Here is a 7822-nt window from a genome sequence, read left to right as displayed (position 1 = left end):
CTCAAAAAAAAAAAAAAAAAAAATCACAGTGATGGGCAACCAATAAGGACTCCATAAATATTCACTGAATGAGTCAACTAGGAAATAAAGGCAGGTTTCTTCTCTCCTTCCCCTCTCTGCTGCCAGAGACATGATAGAGAAAATAAGCCATCATTATCAGAATGAAACTCAAATTGAAAGTAATAATACTCTAAATTGCAAGCTTTGCTTATTGTTCTTCCTTCCCCCAACCCTTCACCTACTTTCTTCGGTTTCCTTTGTTGCTCTTTTATTTCTGCCTCCTTGAATTTAAAAAGAAAACTGAAATGAAAAGAGACTCTATCACCACATTTAATGACACCTGAAACATTTTTATAAATCATTAGAAGTTTTTGAACCACCAGTCAAACCTACAGGTAGTGTTTTCTATTGAACAGATAACTCAAGAATATGCAAAGTTAATAATCTTTAATATATTCAATATATGAAATAAAGCAAGTCTAATAGGTTCACAAAAAATAATCAACACCCAAGTCAGGTAAAATTTACAAATTACTTCTTTGTACACTTGTAGTTCTTATGCTTTATAAATGAAGATGATCTCTGAACTCCAAACCATTAATTAAAGTATATTCTTATTTCAGTGGCAGCTTATGTGTCAACTCTCCATGAAGTGTCCAATAGTTACCTTCCTGAAACTTAAGACTCCTTTGAACTTCAACAGGACTTTTTACTGTACTATGCATGGGAGGCCTTTTCTGGTTACCAGGACTAAAAACATGCTCAGGTTATTCCCAGATGTACTGTAAGGATACATGGCTAATAAGAAGGCCAAGGCTGGGCACAGTTGGCTTATGCCTGAAATCACTGCACTTTGGGAGGCAAAGGCGGGAGGATTGCTTGAGGTCAGGAGTTTGAGACCAGCCTGGGCACCATAGTGAGGCCGCTTATCTATAAAAAATAAAGATAAAAAAATAGCTAGATGTGGCACCTGTAGTCCCAACTATTCAGAAAGCTGAGGCAGAAAGACTACCTGAGCCCAGAAGATTGAGGCTGTGGTGAGCCGTGATTGTGCCACTGCACTCCAGCCTAGGCATCAGAGTGAGACTCTGACTCAAAAAAAAAGAGAAAAAGAAAAGCTGAGGATACTATCTCAGTAGTCAAGTAGATTTAGAGTTCCTATACCAGGTGCTATCTTGCACTAGCTTAGTCAGCTTGATTTAGAAAATTATTCTTACTTCATTTAGTTGTGGCTGGGATATTGTGCATAATATGGCAAAAATCCTAAAAAATATGGGTGGTAATTTTTCCTGGGAAAGGAGCTATGTAATCCTTTGCTAGTCTAATTATCATTACCATCATCCTACTCACAATAGTCTCATCTCAGGGGCTTTGTGTTTGCTATTCCCTCTGTCTGACCCAGATATCTACCTGACTTTTTCCTGACATGTCACCTTTGTAATGAGATCTACCCTAGACACCTTTATATGGTACTCACCAAATTCTGCTGTATATGGTAGTTATCTGACATGCATCCTACTTTTCCAAATGGATTTCTAACTGCAGGACAGCAGAGGCCATGTCTTGCATCTAGTTTTACTCTCAGCAATAACTATCCTATTGCCTTGAACATAACCGAGGATGGCATACATAGAAGTAGGGCAGTACAGGCTCTGGTTAAGCACTGGGATAAAAGTCTGGCTTTGATAACATGATCTTGGATATGTTACTTAACCTTACTGTGCCCCACTTTCTTTAATTGTAAAATAGGGATGATATCATTACCTATCTGAGGGAGTTGTTGTGAGAAAAATATTCTGTGTGCTTGGGATTCCACAGCAAACAAAAAGGAAGAAAAATCCTGCCTTCCTGGAGTTTATATTCTAGTTGAGGCAGATATACAAAAGCAAGATAAACAAGACAATATGGCAGACAGTGTATTAGCAGTCTATTGCTATGCTTAAAAAAACCCAGCAGCTTAAAAGAAGAAACATCATCTCACACAGTTTCTCTGGGTCAGGAATTCAGGAGCAGCAACTTGGTTGGGTGACTCTGGCTTGGGTCTCTATAGAAGTTGCAGTTAAGATGTTGGTTAGGGTTGCAGCCATCTGAAAACTAGGGCTGGAGGATCCATCTCAAGAAGGCTGACTTATTAGATGATGAGTTGGTGCTTGGCTGTGGACAGGACACCTGAGTTCCTCATCATGTGACTTTCCCATGCTTTAGGGTCTTTATGACATAGCAAGTGGCTTCCCCTAGAGTGACTGATTGAAAGAAGAGCAAAGTGGAAGTGCAGTGCCTTATATAATCCAGCCTTGGTTGTCACATTGGTTTTTTTGTTTGGTTTTGAGTCAGGGTCTTACTTTGTCACCCAGATTGGACTGCAGTTGCACAATCATGGCTCACCACAGCCTCAATCTCCTGGGCTCTGGTGATCATTCTGCCTCAGCCTCCCAAGTAGCTGGAACTATAGGTACGTGCCACCACGCCCTGCTAATTTTTTGATTTTTTTGTAGAGACAAGATCTCACTATGTTGCCCAGGCTGGACTTGAACTCGTGGGCTCAAGCTTTCCTCTTACCTCAGCCTCCCAAAGTGCTGGGATTACAGGCATGAGCCACTGTGCCCAGCTTGCCACACTGTTATTTCCATAATATCCTATTGTATTAGAGTTCTCCAGATAAACGGAATCAATAGGTTATGTGTGTGTGTGTGCGCATGCACGTGGGTATAGAGAGAATTGATGTATTATAGGAATTGGCTCACATAGTTATGAAGGCTGAGAGGGCCCATGATCTGCCCTCTGTGAGCTAGAGAACCAGGAAAGCCAATAGTGTAACTCAGTCGAAGTTCAAAGGCCCAAGGGCCAGGAGCTCTGATGTCTGAGGGCAGAAGACAGATGTCTCAGCTACTAATAGAGAGCAGGAATTCAAGCTTCCTTTTGCCTCTTTGTCCACCCGGGTCCCAGATGGATTGGATGATATCCAGTCATACTGATGAGGGAAGATCTTTACTACTCAGCCTTACTGATTCAAATGTGAATCTCTTCCAGAGACACCCTCACAGATACATCTAGAAGTAATGTTTTACCAGTTATTTGGCATCCCTTAGTCCAGTCAAGCTGACACATAAAATTACCCATCACAGTTATATAGGTCAGCCCTATTCACTGTGGGTGAGTATAAATACCAGGAGGTGAGACTCTGGGGAGCCATCTTAGAGGCTGGCAACCACAGATATCGGTAAGTACCATGGAGAAAAAACCTCCTGAGTGAAAGGTAAGGGTTAGAATTGCAAATTTAGAAAGGTTTCTAGGGAAGATTTCATGAAAAAGGCGGCATATAAATATTTGAAAGAAAAAGTCATGAAGATATCTTGGTCAGGCAGAGGGCATAGCAAGTACAAGGTCCCTGAAATGGGAGTGAGTATATGCATATGATGATGACAATGATAACAAGCTACTCAAAGATCACTGTTGAAAAATAAAGTAATACAGAGATGCTCCCCAACTCACAATGGCTGACGTAAGATTTTTTGACTTTACAATGGATTTATGTAAGCCGAGAACCATCTACACATGACAAGACCAAAAACATGCTTTTAAAGGCTAAATGCAGAAAAACAGAAAACAGGCTGTTGACTCACTTCCCCAAAATGTTCTACTTCCTTCTTCTTAGGGTCATTTCAGCAATTAGCAGGAACCCCAGTTAATTTAGCACGGAATCCCTCTTCTCATGCTATGGACAAGAGTGTGTGGCCTAGAAACAAGCTTTAAGCACTGCACAGCAGATACATTTTTACTTTGAAAAGAATAGTGTTCAAATAGAGGCTGGGTAAACTCCTGTGAGGAACATTGCTGAGGTTCATGCACCTTGTGAGTGAAAGGCTAAACTGAGTTGTCTTCAATGCTGTAGCAATGTATCTTTGCTACAATCTTGTTATAATAAAAAACCTGCCCACTAAGCTCTCTGCAAAGTGCCTTTCTATTACTCTTATTTCTTCACAGTAGTCCTGCAAGATAGGTTCTTATTAATAATGCACCTAAATAACTCCTTAAGGATTTCATAATTTCATAATTCTCTCTATTAATTTAACATGTACAGAAATTTAGGAACCTGATGAAAATTTTAAACCTGTAGTTAGTTAACTCCAAAAGTTTCCATATAGGTTCTTTGCCCAAAATTACCATCTGCTAAAAGAATAAAATGTCATGTCCACAGGAATACTTTTCATTAACAGTCAAATCTAATAGAACTCTCTGTTCCTTTATAAGTTGTTTTTTTTTAACCAAGCACAGCCTGAGGAAGTAATTCTTGGGACATACTTGATCTAAATATTAACAAAGGAAAGACAAAGATTGTATTTATCTTTTTCCTTTGCTCCCACTAAAATATGAGGTGCAGGCACTTCCCTTCCACAAGGGCAGCTGCAGAGGAAGAAAAGGGGCTGTTCACTACATGTATTATGTATGAGGGAAGGAGTGGCTGTTCCAAGTCCCTGACTAATCCAGAGATTCTGTGGCTGTACCTAGGCTGCAAGCTCTCTCCGAATCCCAAAGGAATTGAGCTATTCTGACATCCCACCCCCTTGCCACATCATTCTTCTGATCCTAGCTTCCCAGACATTCACCTTCATCTTCTCCCATCACTTCCTTCCCTGGAAGAACTGTCATAATCTTTATTTAGAGGAGGGCCATGCCAGCGTTTAGATGCATCTTTATTATTGGGCATCACTGGTCCATTTTCTCATAGATTCAGGCTCAAGATTTGCCCTCAAAATCTAAAATAACCCATAAAAGGAATGAAATACTTGATATAGACATGAAAAACGGTGGAAGATAACCCTATTGCAAACTGGTTTTCAACACATAAGCAAATGTCAAAAGCTTCTCAACAATGAAATAAATCCTAAAATAATACCTAGTTGTAATTTCACTTTTTCACTGAAAAATGTTAACATTTCAAAATGTATAAATATGCTCTAATATTTAATATAGCGAATTTCCCCTGAGACATATCTGTGCCATCCACAGGGTCCGAAAAGGTGACATCAATAGCCTTAGAGGATTTAATGCTTTGAATTAAATTATAAGATGAGTTCATGGCAGAAGTAACATAAATTTTTAAAAATTGCAATCCAATTATCCCCTCTACTTTTAAAATCATTCACCTAAATTTTTAAATTATTTTATTGTAAATTAGAATAAAGTACAGAAACACAAATCAAAACAGTCCACAAGACAGTAAAATCCCTGTTGTTATAGAGCTTCCTTCAGGTAAGAGAAGCAGCAAGCAAGAAGACAGATGAAGAAACAAAAGGCATTCAGAAAGGCTTTGAAAAGATAAAACACAGAAGTGTGAAACAATGTGGGTGTTCCGGGAAGGGCTCAGGAGGTGACATATAAAGAGAGATCTGAATGGCAGAGGTAGGGGCAGACAAGGCCAAGGACTGGGGGATGGAGGTCTGCACAGAGGGACCGGAGCTATTGGAGCATCCAGAAGGTCAGTGTGGAGAAACCATAAATGGCAGGAAGGGTCGCAAAAGATGACAACCACGGGGAAAGACAGGAGCACCTCATCTAAGGCTTGTAGGATACAGCAGTTCATAATTAGAAGCCTAGATTCTGACCCACATGACAACCACAGAATGAGGACTTACTCTGAACATGTCTATAGCCATGCACCCCACCCATGGGAAGTCACTGATCTGATAAACATGTACTGATGATCTACTAGATGCAAAAAGCACTATCACAGAAAAGCTTTTCAAAAGGAATGCCAAGGGTCCTCACTCTGAAATTGAAAGAATGGTTTGTCCATTGTGATTTTCAAAATAATAAATAGGCTGGACACGGTAACTCACACCTAAAATCCCAGCACTTTGGGAGACTGAGGCAGGAGGATCGCTTGAGTTCAGAAGTTCAGGACCAGCCTGAGCAACATAGAGAAACCTTGACTCTACCAAAAATCCAAAAAATTAGCTGGGCCTTGTGGTGTACTCCCATAGTCCTAGCTACTTGGGAGGCTGAGGCTGCTTGGGATTGCTTGAGCCCAGGAGTTTGAGGCTGCAGTGAGTCATGACTGTGCCACTCCACTCCAGCCTGGGTGACAGAGTGAGACTCTGACTCAATAAACAAACAAACAAATAAGAAAGAAATAGGATCAACATAAGAGCACTTTCACTAATACTCCAAAATGACAGAGAACAATAACAATGATTTCCATGACAAGCTCTTTCTTGACTTTGTTCTAAGCCAACAATGACTCTTGGTCTTACTCGGAGAGGAGACTTGGAAGGTACTGTGATGAAAACATACATAGTGGTTTTTAAGCACTACAGCATCATCGCATATGTGAATGTGATCAGTGACCCTAAATATTCAACACATACAAGGTGGTACTCATAGCATATTTTCTGGTTGCAATAATTAGAACAAGAGAACGAAGAGAACAAAGAGAACAAAGGGAGGGAAACCAAGATTTGCCATGCCTGTAATCTCCACGTGGAGTTCTCGGTTGGTGCTAGCACAGCCCTCTGAGGTGAGTGTTATCTCCATTTCACTGAAGTGCAGATAAGTTAGGTAACTAGATAGGCCAAAGCTCATACTCTTCCTAAATTAATCCTTAAAGTTTCCTAAGAGGAGCTGATTAATTAAAAGAAGTAATTTAATCAACATTTGCTTCTAAAACTCTTGAAAAGCCGATTTACCCACACTGGACTTAACAAAGGAAGAGAAGAGAAGCTTTCCAAAGAAAAGTTTGTCCTCTATTCCTGGTCAAAACACTGTCTCTGAAGAAGAGAGAGACCCAAATCTAGAAACTGATTTTCTTTAAAAATATGACAAGAAAGAACAATCTGACAACAAAACTACTAGCTTAAAGTACCAATGCATGGCAATGCAGAGGGTGGGACAGTTGAGATGTCACTAACCCACACAGTGAGGGTGTGCAGAGGGAGGGCTCAGAAACAGCCCTGCCTTGTCTTAGACAAAATCAACGTCCTCAATAGGAACGGTGTGAAAATCGGCACATCTAGTTTTTGCGCCTCTGACAGGCAGCAGACGGCATAACGGGTCATAAATACTGGTCCACATAAGCTGTCAGGACAGGAGCCTTGAATTCCTATGCAAGTTCTGAGTTGCTTACCGCTGCCCCAGCAATGAGGTCTGTTCAAATATTCCAAAGATTAGCCAGGTGTGGTAGCGTGCGCCTGTAGTTCCAGCTACTTGAAAGTCTGAGGCAGAAGGATCACCTGAGCCCAGCAGGTCGAGGCTGCGGTGGCCGGGAGCGGCCACTGCACTCCAGTCTGGGCAACTGAGTGAGACTCCAACTCAAAAAAAAAAAAAAAATTCCTGCTGTCGACAGGCTTCAAACAGGAACTTATCATAAAAAGGCAGTGAAAGTCAGGGGGTAAAAATCTCTTGCACAATCATTTTGTTTAAGCCCACACACACATTCACTTAGTTCTTGTTTACTTTGCTCTTTAATTCCTGGAACTGTCCAGTCAGCAGTGTTGGAAGTCCTTCGTCCCCAGGGTTTCCCCAGTCTCACATTTTTGAGATGCTTGTGTGGAAACTTGTTCTTTAAAAACAACAACAACGACAACAACAGAATTGAGCATTTTCCTCAGGAGTCATTTTGGAACTGACTAATCGCCTTCTTTTTTCAGATGTCGCGGGCACAACAGCAGACCAAAGATTTTTAAACCCCACGATTCAAAGTGAAATACAAGCGTGGCTCGCCTGTTCACGTCCCTCTTGGAGCCAGGGGTTACTTGGCTGAACTGCTTTCCGTTTCAACAACTGGAACACTCACCAAGCGGACAAACAACGCTGCTCGCAAAAG

This window comes from Carlito syrichta, unplaced genomic scaffold (genome assembly GCF_000164805.1).
Source record: "Carlito syrichta isolate Samal-C Ts95f unplaced genomic scaffold, Tarsius_syrichta-2.0.1 Scaffold308699, whole genome shotgun sequence".
Lineage (NCBI taxonomy): Eukaryota > Metazoa > Chordata > Mammalia > Primates > Tarsiidae > Carlito > Carlito syrichta.
The sequence above is the reverse complement of the archived record's forward strand: the minus strand, read 5'-3'. Positions refer to the sequence as shown.